Source organism: Equus caballus, chromosome 1, assembly GCF_041296265.1.
Source record: "Equus caballus isolate H_3958 breed thoroughbred chromosome 1, TB-T2T, whole genome shotgun sequence".
In the NCBI taxonomy this organism is placed as follows: Eukaryota; Metazoa; Chordata; class Mammalia; order Perissodactyla; family Equidae; genus Equus; species Equus caballus.
This window is the reverse complement of record NC_091684.1, coordinates 129614038-129630424: the sequence shown is the minus strand read 5'-3', so window position 1 is coordinate 129630424 and position 16387 is coordinate 129614038. Positions and strand designations below refer to the sequence as shown.

The following is a 16387-nucleotide window of genomic DNA, read 5'->3' as shown; positions in this document are numbered from 1 at the left end:
GACCTCAACACCCCACTCACATCAATGGACAGATCATCCAGACAGAAAATCAACAAGGCAACAGTGGAGCTAAACAAAAAGCTAAAACAGTTGGACTTAACACACATATATAGAACACTTCATCCAAAAACAGCAGAATACACATTCTTCTCCAGTGCACATGGAACATTCTCAAGGACAGACCATGTGTTGGGAAACAAGGCAAGCCTCTACAAATTTTAAAAAAATTGAAATAATAACAAGCATCTTCTCCAATCACAATGCTATAAAGCTAGAAATTAATTACAAGAAAAAAGCTGAGAAAGGCACAAAGACGTGGAGACTGAACAACATGCTACTGAACAACCAATGGATCATTCTAGAAATTAAAGGAGAAATCAAAAAATATCTGGAGACAAACAAAAATGATAACATGCCATACAAACTCACATGGGATACAGCAAAAGCTGTATTAAGAGGAAAATTCATCGCAATACAGACACATCTTGATAAACAAGAAAAATCCCAAATCAGCAATCTTAAACTACACCTAACTGAATTAGAGAAAGAAGAACAAACAAAGCACAAAGTCAGCAGAAGGAGAGAAATAATAAAAATCAGAGCAGAAATAAATGCTACTGAAACAAAAAAGGCAGTAGAAAGGATCAATGACACAAAGAGCTGGTTCTTTGAGAAGATAAATAATAATAATAATAATAATAATAATATAATAATAATAATATTGACAACCCCTAGCCAGACTTACAAAGAGAAAAAGAGAAAGCTAAAATAAATAAAATCAGAAACGAAAGAGGAGAAACAACAGAAGACTCTGCAGAAATACAATGGATTATAAGAGAAAACTATGAAAAACTATATGCCAAGAAAATGGATAACCCAGAGGAAATAGATAAATTCTTGCACTCCTACAATCTCCCAAAGCTTAGTCAAAAAGAAGCAGACAATTTGAACAGACCAACCACAAGGAAAGAGATTGAAACAGCCATTAAAAGCATCCCAAAGAATAAAACCCCAGGACCAGATGGCTTTCCTGGGGAATTCTACCAAGGTTTCAGAGAGGATTTAATACTTATCCTTTTCAAGATATTCCAAAAAATTAGGGAGGATGGAAGACTTCCTAACACCTTCTACAAGGCCAACATCACACTGATACTAAAGCCTGAAAAGGATAGCATGAAAAAGGAGAACTACAGGCCAATATCGCTGATGAACATAGATGCAAAAATTCTCAACAAAATTTGGACAACCCAAATTCAGCAATTCGTCACAAGGATCATACATCATGATCAAGTGGGATTTAACCAGGGAGACAGGGATGGTTCAACATCCACAAATCAATCAACATGATACACCACATCAAGAAATTGAGGAATAAAAACCACATGATCATCTCAATAGATGCAGAGAAAGCATTTGACAAGATCCAACAGCCATTTATGAAAAAACTGAACAAAATGGGGATAGAAGGGAACTACCTCAACATAATAAAGGCCATATATGACAAACCCACAGCCAACATCATACTCAATGGGCAAAAACTGAGCACCATCCTCCTGAGAACAGGAACGAGACAAGGATGCCCTCTTATTTAACATAGTACTGGAAGTTTTGGCCAGAGCAATTAGGCAAGAAAAAGGAATAAAAGGAAGCCAAATAGGGAGCGAAGAAGTGAAACTCTTGCTGTTTGCAGACAACAAGATCTTCTATATAGAAAACCCCAAAGACTCCATTGGAATACTTTTAGAAGTAATCAACAACTACAGCAAAGTTGCAGGGTATAAAATCAGTTTACATAAATCAGTAGCATTTCCATACTCTAATAACAAACCAACAGAAAAAGAACTCGAGAACACAATACCACACACAATCGCAACAAAATGAATAAAATACTTCGGGGTGAATTTAACTAAGGAAGTGAAAGACCTATATAATGAAAACTACAACGTTTTTGTGGAAGAAATGGATGACGACATAAGGAGATGGAAAGACATTCCATGTACATGGATTGGAAGAATAAACATAGTTATAATGTCCATTCTACCTAAAGCAATCTACAGATTCAATGCAATCCCAATCAGAATTCCAATGACATTCTTTACAGAAATAGAACAAAGAATCCTAAAATTCACATGGGGCAACAAAAGACCCCGAATTGCTAAAGCAATATTGAGAAAAAAGAACAAAGCTGGAGGCATCACAATCCCTGACTTCAAAATATACTACAAAGCTACAGTAATCAAAACAGCATGGTACTGGTACAAAAACAGGTGCACAGATCAATGGAACAGAATTGAAAGCCCAGAAAGAAAACCACACATCTATGGACAGCTAATCTTCCACAAATGAGCTGAGGGCATACGATGGGGAAAAGAAAGTCTTTTCAACAAATGGTGCTGGGAAAACTGGAAAGCCATATGTAAAAGAATGAAAATTGACCATTCTTTTTCACCATTCACAAAAATAAATTCAAAATGGATAAAAGACCTAAAGATGTGACCTGAAACCATAAGGCTTCCAGAAGAAAATGTAGGCAGTACACTTTTTGACGTCAGTATTAAAAGGAACTTTTCAGACACCATGTCTTCTCAGAGAAGGGAAACAATAGAAAGAATAAACAAATGGGACTTCATCAGACTAAAGAGCTTCTTCAAGGCAAAGGAAAATAGGATTGAAACAAACAAACAACCCACTAACTGGGAAAAAATATTTGCAAGTAATCCATCCGACAAAGGCTTAATATCCATAATATATAAAGAACTCACACAACTCAACAACAAAAAATCAAACAACCCGATCAAACATGGGCAGGAGACATGAACAGACATTTCTCCAAAGAAGATATACGGATGGCCAACAGGCACCTGAAAAGATGTTCATCATCACTGATAATCAGGGAATTGCAAATCAAAACTACACTAAGATATCACCTTACACCCATTAGAATGACAAAAATAAAACAAATAGTAACTAATGTTGGAGAGGTTCTAAAGAAAAAGGAACCCTCATACACTGCTGGTGGGAATGCAAACTGGTGCAGCTACTATGGAAAACAGTATGGAGAGTCCTCAAAAAATTAAAAATAGAACTACCATACACTCCAGCTATCCCACTACTGGGTATCTATCCAAACAGCTTGAAGTCAGCAATTCCAAAAGTCCTATGCACCCCAATGTTCATTGCAGCATTATTTACAATAGCCAAGACATGGAAGCAACCTAAGTGCCCAGCAACAGATGACTGGATAAAGAAGATGTGGTATATATATATACAATGGAATACTACTCAGCTGTAAAACAGAACAAATCATTCCATTTGCAATAACATGGATGGATCTTGAGGGAATTATGTTAAGTGAAATAAGCCAGATAGCGAAGGACAATCTCTGTATGACTCCACTCATATGAGGAATTTAAACCTGTGGACAAAGAGAACAGATTAGTGGCTACCAGGGGAAAGGGGGGTGGGGGGTGGGCACAAAGGGTGAAGTGGTGCACCTACAACACGACTGACAAACAACAATGTACAACTGAAATTTCACAAGATTGTAACCTATCATTAACTCAATAAAAATTAAATTAAAACAAAAAAACAAGCACATGGACAAAGAAAACAGTTCAGTGGTTACCAGGGGAAGGATGGTGGAGTGGGCACAGGAAGTGAAGGGGAGCACCTATATGGTGACAGTCAAGAAATAATGTACAACTGAAATCTCACATTGAGGTAAACTATTATAAACTCAAATTAAAAAAAACTACATGCAAAATTATCATGATAATTTATGGAATCAGATTTAATATACATTAAAATATAAATCTAAAAAAAAGAAAAGAAAGAAAAGAAGTGGTTGTTTGAGCAATTCTGATTAATAAAATATAGGAATAAGTCTCTTCGCCAATATGAAGGCAAAACCTGGAGAGGAAGTGGCTTTCACAATTCACCTTTGTCCTTTCTCCTTCTTCCTGCCTGGAACACAGATGAAATGCCTGGAGGTGAAGCAGCCATCTGTGACCATGAAGAACAAAATGTTAAATAGAACCTCAGCCTCTGACGACATCCCTGAGCAGCAAGACAAGCCTGGACTGCTGCCTCTAGACTTAGTATACAATAAAAATAAGTTATTGACCTATTTAAGTCACTGTTTTTCAGACTTTCTGTTACTCTCAGATAGACATATTCCTTTGTGATCTATTTTCAATAAAATCAATAAATGCTGAGTTGAGAATGATATTTACATTTGTAAAATATTTTGTAGTTTATAAACTGTTCTGTTGTTTACCACCAGGGACTCTAACTGGTACCACAAGCTTTCTTCCAGTTCTGATATTCTGTCCTTAGAAGAGGATATTCCCCTTACTAGGCAAACACATCAGCCACAGCTTGTACAACTCAACAAAAAAGAGCAGGCATCTTGCTCTCAGTTGTTCCTTGAGATGATATCCCACTGAATCAGGTTCCCTACCTCTTCTTGCCTTCTCTGTCCACTGATTCATTCCTTAAAGCCAAGGGCCAATCCTTACCTGAGACCTACCTGAGACCACTTAGCACAGTGCTACCTCACAGAGGTACCTTCTTTTTATTTTTGAGGAAGACTAACCCTGAGCTAACTACTGCCAATCCTCCTCTTTTTGCTGAGGAAGACTGGCCCTGAGCTCACATCCATGCCCATCTTCCTCTACTTTATATGTGGGATGCCTACCACAGCATGGCTTTTGCCAAGCAGTGCCATGTCCACACCTGGGATCCGAACCAGAGAACCCCGGGCCGCCAAAGCGGAACTTGTGAACTTAACCACTGTGTCACCAGGTCGGCTCCCGGTACCTTCTTGATTAGATAGTCAACTTATAATTTTCAGAGGCAGATAAATTCCTGCTAACCAGGCAAGATCTGAGTTGAATATGATACTTTATATTTGTAAAGTATTTTATAGTTTAGAATCTTAAAGTGTCATTTTTTGTACCATCCCATTGATCCTCACAACAATCCTGAGATAAAGAGGGCAAGTATAAGGGCCCCAATGCTTAGAGAAGTCATGAGCCACAGGTTGTAGAGATAATGAATAAGAGTGCTATATGACCCAGGGCAGTGTGGAAAGGGGAATGCACATTGGACTAGGAGCCAGGAGACTTAGGTTCTATGTTCCAGTTCTTCCAGTAACCAGTAGCTTGACTTTGGGTAAGCTGTTTACCTCTCTGGGTCCAGTTTCCTCATCTGTACACTGAGGATGCTGGATGTATCAGTCAGTTTAAGCTGCCATAACAAAATACCATAGACTGCAGGGCTTAAACAACAGAAAATTATTTTCTCACAATTCTGGAGGCTGGAAGTCTGAGATCAGGGTGCCAGTATGGTCAGGTTCTGATAAGGACTCTCTTCCTGGCTTGCAGATGGCTGCCTTCTCATTGTATCCTCACTCGGTGGAGAGAAAAAAACAAATTTCTCTCTTTTCCTCTTCTTATAAGGCCACAGTTCTACCGGAGTAGGGACCCATTCTTATGACCTCATTTCAGTTTAATTACCTCCTGAAGACCATGTCACCAGAGACAGTCACCACAAGGGTTGGGGCTTCAATGTATGCATTTGTGGGAGACATCATTCAGTCCATAACATTGGACATGATCTTTGGAGTTCCTTCCACTTGTTAGCACAAGTCTGGAACATTGAAGATGCTCACAATTATCTGTGGAATGAGTGATTCTACCTTGCCTCCTTGATTCAAGAAACTGCACAAGGCTTCTTTCTAGACTATTAGGTAGTGAGCACCTTGGGGGTCTTCTGCACATGCTTTCCCTTTTCAAAGGCAATTAACAAACCAAAGTGATCTCTGGCCAAAGCAGGTCTCTCCCAAGGTTGGAGCCTGAATGTTTCTCAGAAAGCAGTGTATTTAACTGTTACTTTCAGTCTTTGGGTGTGGCATGCAACTTGTGCCACGGCATTTAGAAAGAACATAATGGTGACTGTCAATTGGAGGTGGGTTTTAAATCACAAGTCTACAGCTAAGTTTTTCTAACAGCCACGAAGATTACTGAGCAATTGTGGCCCTTCATCAAAGCACAAAGTACCTCGTCATTCCTACTTCATGGTGGAAGCGCCTGAAAAGTGTTCTTAGAACAGCCTTGTGGTCAGAAGCAGCCTCTGGTGGGGAGAGCTGGCCTACCTCAAGTCAAATACAATTTCCTCCAATGGTAATCAACTAAGATTTTTCCAGAAATATTATTTTTGGTTTAATATACTTATTGTCAAAGGCCTAAAAGTATTTTGGGCACTTAAATAAAATTCCAACAAAAATACTGCAAGGATGACGGTAACAGCCCCAGAATGTGGTGTTGCTTTCAGACTGGAGATCTTTAGGAGCGACATGGTCTGAATTTCTGTAACTACTTTATTTATTTACATCTCCTTATTTATGATATAATCTATAACTGATTATAGACATTAAATTTTCTTTCCCTGTGTTAGTAATTTCAAACTCAAATTTACCTTTCATGGCTATTGTAATTTTCATCTTCACTTGACCCAAACTCTCCAAGTTCTGGTATTCTATAAATTGGGAAGATGCTGAGTTTTCTCGAATGGTCCTATAGAGCAGTGGTTCTCAATTGGGCAATGTTTGGAGATATTTTTGGTTATCATAACTGGGGAGAGGAGTGGGAGTGCAACTGGCATCTAGTGGGTAGAGATAAGGGATGCTGCTAAATATTCTACAACCTCAGGACAGTCCCCACAGCAAAGAATTATTCCACCCAAAACGTCAACAGTGCTGAGGTTGAGACACCCTGCTATAGAATCTCAAGATGCAAAGAAGATGGTCCTTAAGGTTTCCAGGGTTAGAGAGAAGTTGATGTATCGGTAGCACAACTCTATGTCTTCATGACCTCAAGACACAGCAGAAACTGATGGAAATGTAGGCCGATTTTTGCCATGCCGACATAGAACACCTGTAATGAGGTTAATTTTTTATTTTAAGTAGGCAGCCCCTCCTTTGACCCTCATTCAGCTTCAAGGTTCTTTTTATCTGGGTAGTAAGGAGAAAGAAAGCAGGACTAGAACACAGCGGCCCAGGATGAGGACTGTGACAAGATCTGAAGAGTTTAAAGATTTGGCGCTTATACCCTCAGAGCTCATTTTACTTGGGAGGAATGGCACGAGGACAGAAAAGAGTTCCAAACACTTTATAAAATCCTAACAGCTTCAGAGCTTGGTAGGATTTCAAACTCCTTTCAAAAGCATTAAATTACTCCTTGCACTCACATTATCTTAATGATTTCTATTTATCCCTCCTCATTCCAGAAAGGTTCTGAGGGGGTTAATTCTTCCTGTGGGGTTGTCTTGATTTCCTCATATAAAGCTTACATAGGCTTCAGGACTGATCAAAACAAGTTTCAGTTTAGGAGGAAAAAGGATTTTGGAAGGACCAAGAAAAACTATGTTTTGGCAGTTAAAAGATATGAGTTAAATTCCTACTATGTGTAAAACATAGTGCTAAATGCTGAGGGGAGTATTTTCAAAAAGTATAAATCACAGCTGGTGTCCTTAAGTGATTCATCTGCCTCTTAGAGATAGGCTTGGTGCCCAAGGGAGGATGTCTTCCAATACAAGGCAGTCTGTGCTCAGTGCCTCTAGGCAGGCACAGCCCTTAGCATTCTTTTCCTCCTCTGGCCAAGGAAGGAAGGGCAAAGCAGGAAGGGGCAAAGGTGATCCATGAGTGGGAACAAAGGCTTGCAAGTGGGCATACACTGGGAAGGGTCAGGGGCAGTAAGTAAACTAATTGGGCGCTAAAGTTAGGGTTTTATCCTGCAGATATAAGATATAATGATAAAAGGTGATATTTACTGAGTGCTTACTCTTTACTAGGCACACTCACTTAACCCTCTTCCTGACAGCCCTATGACGTAGGTACTCCTCTTCTTCCCATTTTACAGATGAAGAAACTGAGGCTGAGGGAGGGTTAAAAAACTCACTCAAAGCACACGGTTAGCAAGTGCTAAAGCCAGGATTCAAAACCTGGACAAAGCCTACTCTCCTAACTACCTCTCCAGACTGTTTCTCAGTAGAACAGGAAGGGTGAGAACCAAGGAAAGACCAGCTGTCTTAGGAAGGAGCTGCCAACAGAGAGCATTTCAAGGAGTAGAAGTCAACAAGGTCAGATGTTGCTGAGCCATCAGGAACGGAATCTGAGAAACAGCCATTGGATTTGTGATTAGACAATCACGGGTGACCTTTAAGAGTTCTGTTTCAGTAGAGGGGTGGGGACAGGGGTCCCTTGTAGGACATCAAGGAGGGAGTGATGGCAGACAGCGTCTCAGGTAGAAATTGACAGTGAAAGGACAGGGAGAGATGGGAGAGAAATTTCCAAGCTTTTTAAAGACTATGCCCCAGAACAATGGAACATTTTCTTTATTTGAGAGATTACGATACATTTTTCTCTGTTCTTTTGTTTTGAAGGGCAAAACTAAAAAATTTTAGTAGTCATAGTTAAAGGAGAATTAGCAAGTGTCATAGAAATTGTTTTTTTAAAAACACTGCATCAAATTCAGGTAAGATACAAAGATCTAACTATTTCAAGGGAAATGGTTATGGGGGAAGGTTACTTGACCTTCTACATTGCATTAGCCAAACATAATGGCAGTTCTGTGACTAGGGTAGGAGACTGTGAGGGAATTATAGATGAAATAACTTGCTTTGGACTTGTTTTGAGCTGAGAGAGCAGCCAGAAGCACTGTATGCACTATGGTTTAAGACTAAAATCCAGAGAACTGCTGCCTGATTGCAGCCCAGACTTCCAAAAACCTGGGCTGCAAAGGGCAGAAACGCTTACTAAAATTTTTTGTTTAAATGAGCTATTGGAACTTGGGTTATTAGCCCCTGTCCTAGCTACTGAGTAGTTTCTATTACAAATCAAAAGCAGTTTTAGGGAGGCTGCATTTTCTTTGAAGGGGAATTCTCTCCTGGAGGGGGAGAGAGATGGAGGGTGGGGGAGAGGGGGAGAGAGAGAGGGGGAGAGGGGGAGGGGGGAGAGAGGGAGAGAGGGGGAGTGAGGGAGAGAGGGGGAGGGGACAGGGAGGGAAGGAGAATGGGGGAGAGAGGGAGAGAGGGGGAGGGGAGAGGGAGGGAAGGAGAAGGGGGGAGAGAGAGGGAGGGAGAGAGAGGGAGAGAGAGGGGGGAGGAGGAGGAAGATGAGGAGGAGGGGGAGGGGGAGGAGGCCTCCCTATGGCTGAAGAGCAGTTTCGCTGAGACTTCAACCCAATACCATTAACTCCCTCCAGCATCCCAGGGTACTCAATTCTAAAGTGTTCTAAGGCTGAATTAGTCTCCCAAATGCCCATCATTTTGCTGCATCCCAAAAACTACTGCAAACAACAGATGTACGAAAGGTAAGCAGGAGTCTGGGACCACTTGGGCCAAAAGAATCTGTGGCTGTGATCCTGTTGGTACATGCTTCCTGCTAAAACTCAGACACTTATCATGCTTTGGCAAAGAATTCTCACACCCTGGCTTAAACAGGGAAGACACCAAAAGGTATTTAATCTTTAAAAAATGCAATAGGCTGATGCTACTAGTGCAGTGATTAACCTGCCTGGTAAGTGTCCATAGACTCCTTTTCTTTCCTAGTGACTCAGGCCACTGGGAAAATTGGAGGAATGTGGCATCTCCTTCTTTGGAAGTCTTCAAAAACATTATGCACTCCAAATAGAAGGAATTCACACAAGTCTCCTCTCCATCCCATCCCAGACCACCTCCTCACATACCTTTGCTGCCTTGTCATATACTTCAGCCCTCAGGAAACTTTCCTTCTTCTTCTTCTTCTTTTTTTTTTTTTTGCAGGGGAAGATACGCCCTGAGCTAACATCTGTTGTTAATCTTCCTTTTTTTTCCTCCCTAAAGCCCAAGTGCATGGTTGTATATCCTAGTTGTAAGTCCTTCTAGTTCTTCTGTGTGAGCTGCCACCATAGCATGGCAACTGACAGATGGGTGGTATGCTTCCGTGACCAGGAAATGAACCTGGGCTGCCAAAGTGGTGAGAGAGCTGAACTTTAACAACTAGACTATCAGGGCTGGCTCCAACTTTCCATTTTTACAGGGGCTGACTCTGCCTGGGAGATTCCTCTCTCCCTAACAGTGACTCAAGAATAAGACAAGATCTCTCCCAATTCTCTACTTTTCCTTGCTTTTCCCCTAAACACACACATTGAGAGACTTTGCATTTTAGAGGTTTTGTTGCTCACTACAGGGAATTGTAAGGGCTAAAAACAAGAAGAGTGGGAGGCTGGAAAGATTCAAGGATGCCACAGTAACTTGTCAGTTCTTTTCCATAGCACCAGGGTTGAGGAAGTGAACAAAGTAGACAAAATCTCTGTGCTCTAGAGTATTCATTCCCTGGGAGAGAAGGACAATAAATATAACAACTAATTTACAGAGTAAGTTAGGAGGGGCTATGAATAAAAGCAAAGCATGGAGAAAGGATAGGAATGCCTGTGAGAAGGCATGTAATTTTAAGGGAGAGGTGAGATTTTGAGCACAGCTGAAAGGAGGTGAGGGGGCACACCATGTGGGTATCTGTGGGAAGAGCATTCCAGGAGAGGGAACCACTAATGCTAAGGCCCTGAGGCAGGTGGGACAGCACAGAGACCAGTGTGAACAAGCAGAGGCAGAGCAGGATGGGGAGCCAGAGAACTATGGGGCAGAGCTCTCTTCATCCTGCAATCAGAGCAGTAAGAAGGAAAAAGCACAGAGCTTGAGCTGCACTGACCCGGACTTGCATCTCAGCTCTGCTCCTTATCTCATGTACCTTGGGCTACCCTTTCCTCATCTATAAAGAGTTGACCGCAAAGAACAGAGTCAGTGCAAAGGGTTAAAGGAGATACAGAATGTGAAACTACCTATCACGGGACAGAGCTCATGCTGCATTCCTGCCCATCACACATTAGCTCCCTGTCTCTTCCCCTGGTTACAGAGCTCCTCTCATCTAGCTCCCATTGTGGCCAAATAAAAGGTGTCCAGAAGGATGCCATTTGAAGGCTTCCAAGAGGGCCAAGATACATTAACAAGTACAAGAAAACAAACTGCAAAACAGTACGGATGTATGTATAGTATTGCTGGCAAACTAACATTTTAGTAACCACATTCAAAAATCTGGAGGAATCCACACCAAACTATTAATGTTGATCATTGTTGATGGGTAAGATTACCAAAGATTCTAACCTTGATCTTTTACCTTCTATATTTACGAAATGTCTGAACATTCTACCATGAATACACATTACATTTGCAAGCAGAAATCACAATAAAGGCCAGTGTCGATGCAGAAGAGGTGATTTCCTGGCTCTCTCCTATATCAGTACTGAGTACCTCCATTTCACCTCGAACCTAAGGCCCACCTGGTGTGATCTAACTTAAAGAACCCTTATATCTTCTAAACGGAGAAATTGAGTGCAAATAGGGCCAAAGGGAGCTACAGGGTTCACAGATGAGACCTGAACCACAGGCAAATGTCCTATGGTGGGTGTGCCTGGCCAGCAGCTGTGAACTGAACTCTGACTGGTTCACTTTGGAAAGGGAATGGATTAATTTGTGGGTTGTGAACCACTTTCTAAATAAAATTAAAATCCTTGCTATGGCTACCACCAAGGAGAGAAAAAGAGACTGATGAAAATAAAGTATTTCAAAGGAAGCTGACTGTGAACTTCTTTTACAATTCAAGATTGTTGACACTGAAAAAGATCTCACTTTAGGGGCCGGCCTAGTGGCGCAGTGGTTAAGTTTGTGCACTCCACTTCAGTGGCCCGGGGTTCACAGTTGGATCCCGAGCATGGGCCTCAACACCGCTCAACAAGCCATGCTATGCAGGCATCCCACATACAAAATAGAGGAAGATTGGCACAGATGTTAGCTCAGGGACAATCTTCCTTAAGCAAAAAGAGGAAGATTGGCAACAGATGTTAGCTTAGGGCCAGTCTTACCCACCAAAAAAAATAAATTAATTAAAAAAAAATCTCACTTTAAAGAACTCTAAGTTAATCGTCAGGGCTAATCTTCCTCAAAAACAAACAAACAAACAAACAAAAAAGAATTCTAAGTTAAGAAATACTACAAGAAAAAATTCATTTCATAACTAAGTAGCTTACAAGGTCTGTCAAGGAAAGGTTAATATGCCAGTTCCCAATGTCTTACTCAACAATGCATTAAAATGTGCTCATTATCAGTCACTGCAATGCATGCTAGTTAAATAGCTTGCAAAAATTTTCCTCCCCACTACCTCCAAAAAAAAAAAAAAAAAAAGATGCTTGGTAGGGGAATAAAAAAATAATGCTTAAGCATCCATAGTTGCCCATATGGCTTTTCCCAATTTAAGTATATGTTTTGAGAAAAAAGAAATGTAGTCCAGAAACATTTTTACATTCCTCCAATTGACCATTGCACCAAAAATGGTGCTCAGCTCTGCATTAAATAAAATTCTGCTTGAAGGGAAGAGAGTACACTAGTCTACTTCTTGGATGCTTTTTAATTATGAGATTTCTGACTGAAGATAGTAATGCTCCACATAGGAAAAACCATTTCCTCCCCCCAAAATCTAGCAATAGCTCTCTTTGCTTTCTGCTTCTTTCCCAGTAACATCAAAACTCATTTTGAGTTTATCTGATCATAGACTGGAAATCCCCAGGGCAGAAAGACTCCATCTCAGCATCTCCATAAGCACTGGGGAATGCACTCTTCCAAAACCGAGTGTTTTCCGTGAGGCAAAATGGCTATACAAATTGCTTTACTGTCAACAGAACACAGTATAATGAAAAAAGTAACATTATGGTGTTCTAAAACCAGTCATATCGCCCAAGGAAGAAAACAGAGTTTATAAATTTACAAGAGCGTCTTATACTTCCTACCTAATAATATTCATCAGTTTATAATTAAAAGCTGTTAACTTCCATGGGATATGATTTTCAGTAAATCCCTTAGACTTTCCTATATCTTTCTCACCATCATCTCAAATATGTGACCTGAGTATACAAGTTTGTAGCCCCACTGGGTGAATTTTCCATTGATGCAACTGCAGCAATTTCTAAGTCTATGAGAACTGCGAGGAATGTGTAACAAAAGCCAATATCTGGATTATAATAATGCACTTGCAAAAAAAGATTAAATATACACCTATAGTTGAGTGCACAAATTCCAAGACTTTCAAATGAATAACTGCTACAATCCGAGAGACTGGAATATGGTCAACGGCTGATATGGATGCCTTCAGCCCATTAAGGTACTCAAACCAATGTTGTTCTTATGACTGGCAATGAGACCAGAAGATAGTGTGCAGGGTGGCAAGAAGAACTGAGTGGGATACAATAATGAAAAACATGAGTGATTCGGTCTACTTGATGTGCATACATTTTATAGATTTAAATCTGAAAGGAAACAACTTTTTGAACTTAACTGCTGCTTGGTAGAGTTAAACAGAATCACGTCTTGGCCCCATTTTTTATAAGGTCAGTGCCACCTCAAAGAATTCCACAAAGACCCATTCCAAAACAACAGTTTCTCTTACTGGAAGGCTACAAAGGTTGGTGTGGAATCTGTGAAATGGAAAATTGGATTCAAGCCTCTATGCTCATGCATAAGCTTGATCTTAATGAAAATGGAGATGGAACAGCAACACCAGGGTTAAAGGCTACTCTCAAGGCCTCCCCGCCCCCCCAGCAACCGGATGCACTTGAGTTTGCATCCTTATCCTGTCCCTGACTGTATGACCTTGGGCAAGTTAGCTAACCTTTCGAAGTCTTAGCTGCTTCATCTTCAACATAGAGATAACAGGCTGGTTGTAAGGATTAAATGAGATCATATACAAACAGCTTTTAGCTCAGTGCCTAGCACATATGAGCTTTTAAGAAATGTGTCGTTTTAATGATGAGATATGGCACTCTAACTATATTTTGGAAGCAATTACAGTCCTGCTGCCATATCCCAACATCTTGTGATAACCATTTTCATTCTATGCTTATAGGTTTTACTATTCTTTTCATCACAATATTTTGAGAAAGAAAAGAAAAAATGGTGATCAGTTACATACATCCCACTTTTTGGACTGTTGCTTGAAGCAAGGTGAAAAGCTAGGGAAATAGGTAACATATACATTGAAGAGAAATTCAGTCTTTAGGATATGGTATTATAAGTGTATGGAATATAAACAAGTCATGTAACTTCAGTCTATAATATATGGAGCATCAAATGACAGTAGGTTTTATTTTGAAAGAAACAAAAGCCAAGCAGTATTAAAGAAGATGAAGAGAACCAATATGGGCCTATCACTATCTCAGTTTTAGTGATTGAAACAGGGATTGGTGGGCTAAATTTTGGGAGATTTCATGGGGTCTGACTTCTAACAGGTGGCAAGCTTTAGTCATCTTCAGATGCAAAACCTTAATGAGTTTGAGGAGGCAAGTCTCAGAGATTCTGTTCAAGGCCTCCTCTCGGCAATCAAGGGAAACAATTTTCTGGGTTTAAGCCTCCCTGGCAAGTTAGCAAGCAAAGAACTGTCCGCTGTAGCTTGCACCTGTCCCCTGATGGGGATTCTGGCCTGACAGTGAAAACCCACCATCCTTTCCTGACAGTCCATCCCGCCGCTGTGGTGCCTCTTGACAAACGGGAGAAGCCCACTAGGAAGTGGTCACTATCAACCAAGCCACAATTCCCCACGGTGTGGGATTTCCACCTCAATACCACGCCTGCAAAGCGAAAATAAGCGCCCGCTTGTTATACTGCAATGGGATTCCCCTCAGCAGCAATACCCCTTCCTCCCCCCCGCAGGTTGCATGTTTTATTAATAAATGCAAGATGGCATACGGAGGCAAAGAATGGGAGGTAAGGCATCTGCAGCTGGACCTGAACCAGGGCAGTTTGCAAAAATAAATAAGAGGCATGTGACAAGAAGCAGATTCCCCAGGCTGGAGCTGAAGCCCTGGGCTGCCCCACGCACCCTCGCCTTGCTCCCGCGGCCAAGCGGGATGAAGGTCAGTGGTAAGATCCCAGCCCTCCAGGGCACGCACCCTGCAAACCCTGACCGGCCCCCACCCCGGCCCCGGCCCCGGCCACAGGACCCGGGCAGTGAGGCAGGGGAAGCCCCAGCCACTGCTGGCTGCGAGGACACATACCTGCTGCCGGGGCTCGGGATTCGCTCGGCTCTGCAGCGGCACTGGCCGCGGCTCGCGCTCCCGAGGCTCCCCTCTGCGCCCCCTCCCCGCCCCCTCGCGGCCCCACCGCTCCCTCCGCCCCTCCGCCCACCGCGCTCGGGGGCGCGCTCGGGGCGCGCGCGCGACCTCGCGCCGCCAGCTTGCCTGGGGCCGCGCCTGCGCCCTCGCCTCCCGCCGTCCGCGCGCGCGGGAGGCTGCGGAGGGGACGCGCGGCTGTCTAGGAAACGGCGGCCCTGGCGGGCAGGGCTGGTGGCGGGAGCCGGGCAGGGGGCGGGGAGTCGGCCGCCACCGGGGCCCGAGCGGAGCGCGCCGGCTTCGTGGTGTGGGTGAGGGGGTCGCGGGGCCGGGTCGGAGGGTCGCGTGTGCGCGTGCGGAGAGAGGAGGGGGTCGCGAAGGGAAGGTCTGAGGTGGAGGCGGGCGGGGCAGAGAAGCAACAAGTGCGGAGGCCGAGGGGGCCCCACCCGGGGGATTTCGTACAACCTAGAATAGAAACCTCCTCTGGCGTTGGTGCGGCGCCTTGCAGTTTCCAGAGCTCTTTGCCAGTCCTTCGTTGCGTCCGCACACGGCCCTCAGGAGCTGACCGCAGGCCTTACCCTTTGCGTTTTGAGGCCACTGAGGGGAAAACACCTCGTTCCGGCCGACATCCTACCAGAATCAGAGACCCCTGACCCTCAGTGTCCTGTCTGGGAGAAAAACACCCGTCCGGACCTTCATTTGATAGTCTCAGTTCAGGGACTTTGTAGGACAGTGTTGCTCGACCTTTATTTTTCTTTCCGTTATCGCTTTCTTCAGCCTTTTTAGACATTTTGTTCACTAATCGCACCTCCCCCCCCATGAAATTCTGATATCATTGATATATACCGTATAGTTGCTTCTGTACCGTATGTGTATTTGTGTTTTATACATAAAAAGACTAAGATTTCGCCCCTTGGAATGATCTCGAGCCCGCTGAGAGGGCTCGTTCCAGGAGCGCGGCTCTTCGTTAGCGAGCGGCCTAGTGGAGCGGCGAGGACTCGGGGCGCCCCCGCAAGTGCTCTCTGGAGGTTAGGAACAAGCCCTCACGTGTGTGTGGACAGCTCGTTCTAGCGTCTGCAGGTGCTGCCGTGAGCAATGGAATAGAGTCACGTAAGCAGCTTCTGGATTCATGGTAGCTTTTATTTGTAGTCTCCATCAATTAAAGCTAAAAATATAGCCTTTTTCCTATAGGGTCT

General features: G+C 42.8%; 2 protein-coding genes across 49 annotated transcripts in view; one reads left to right on the top strand and one right to left on the bottom strand.

Annotated features, from left to right (window-relative positions):
• Window positions 1-15253, bottom strand: part of TMEM266 (transmembrane protein 266) — a 134869-nt gene extending 119616 nt beyond the window's left edge. For 4 of the 9 annotated variants that reach the window (XM_023652810.2, XM_070232920.1, XM_023652799.2 and 1 more), the window contains exon 1: window positions 15138-15241. The gene's annotated coding sequence lies outside the window, so the exon portion shown is untranslated. Of the gene's footprint in view, window positions 1-3938; window positions 4003-15137 lie in introns of all 9 variants that reach the window. The other 5 variants (XM_070232914.1, XM_070232902.1, XM_023652779.2 and 2 more) reach the window with 5 other exon arrangements.
• NRG4 (neuregulin 4) overlaps window positions 14797-16387 on the top strand; it is a 121744-nt gene continuing 120153 nt past the window's right edge. For 10 of the 40 annotated variants that reach the window (XR_011425101.1, XR_011425097.1, XR_011425069.1 and 7 more), the window contains exons 1-2: window positions 15383-15502; window positions 16089-16301. The gene's annotated coding sequence lies outside the window, so the exon portion shown is untranslated. The other 30 variants (XR_011425105.1, XR_011425099.1, XM_070233121.1 and 27 more) reach the window with 24 other exon arrangements.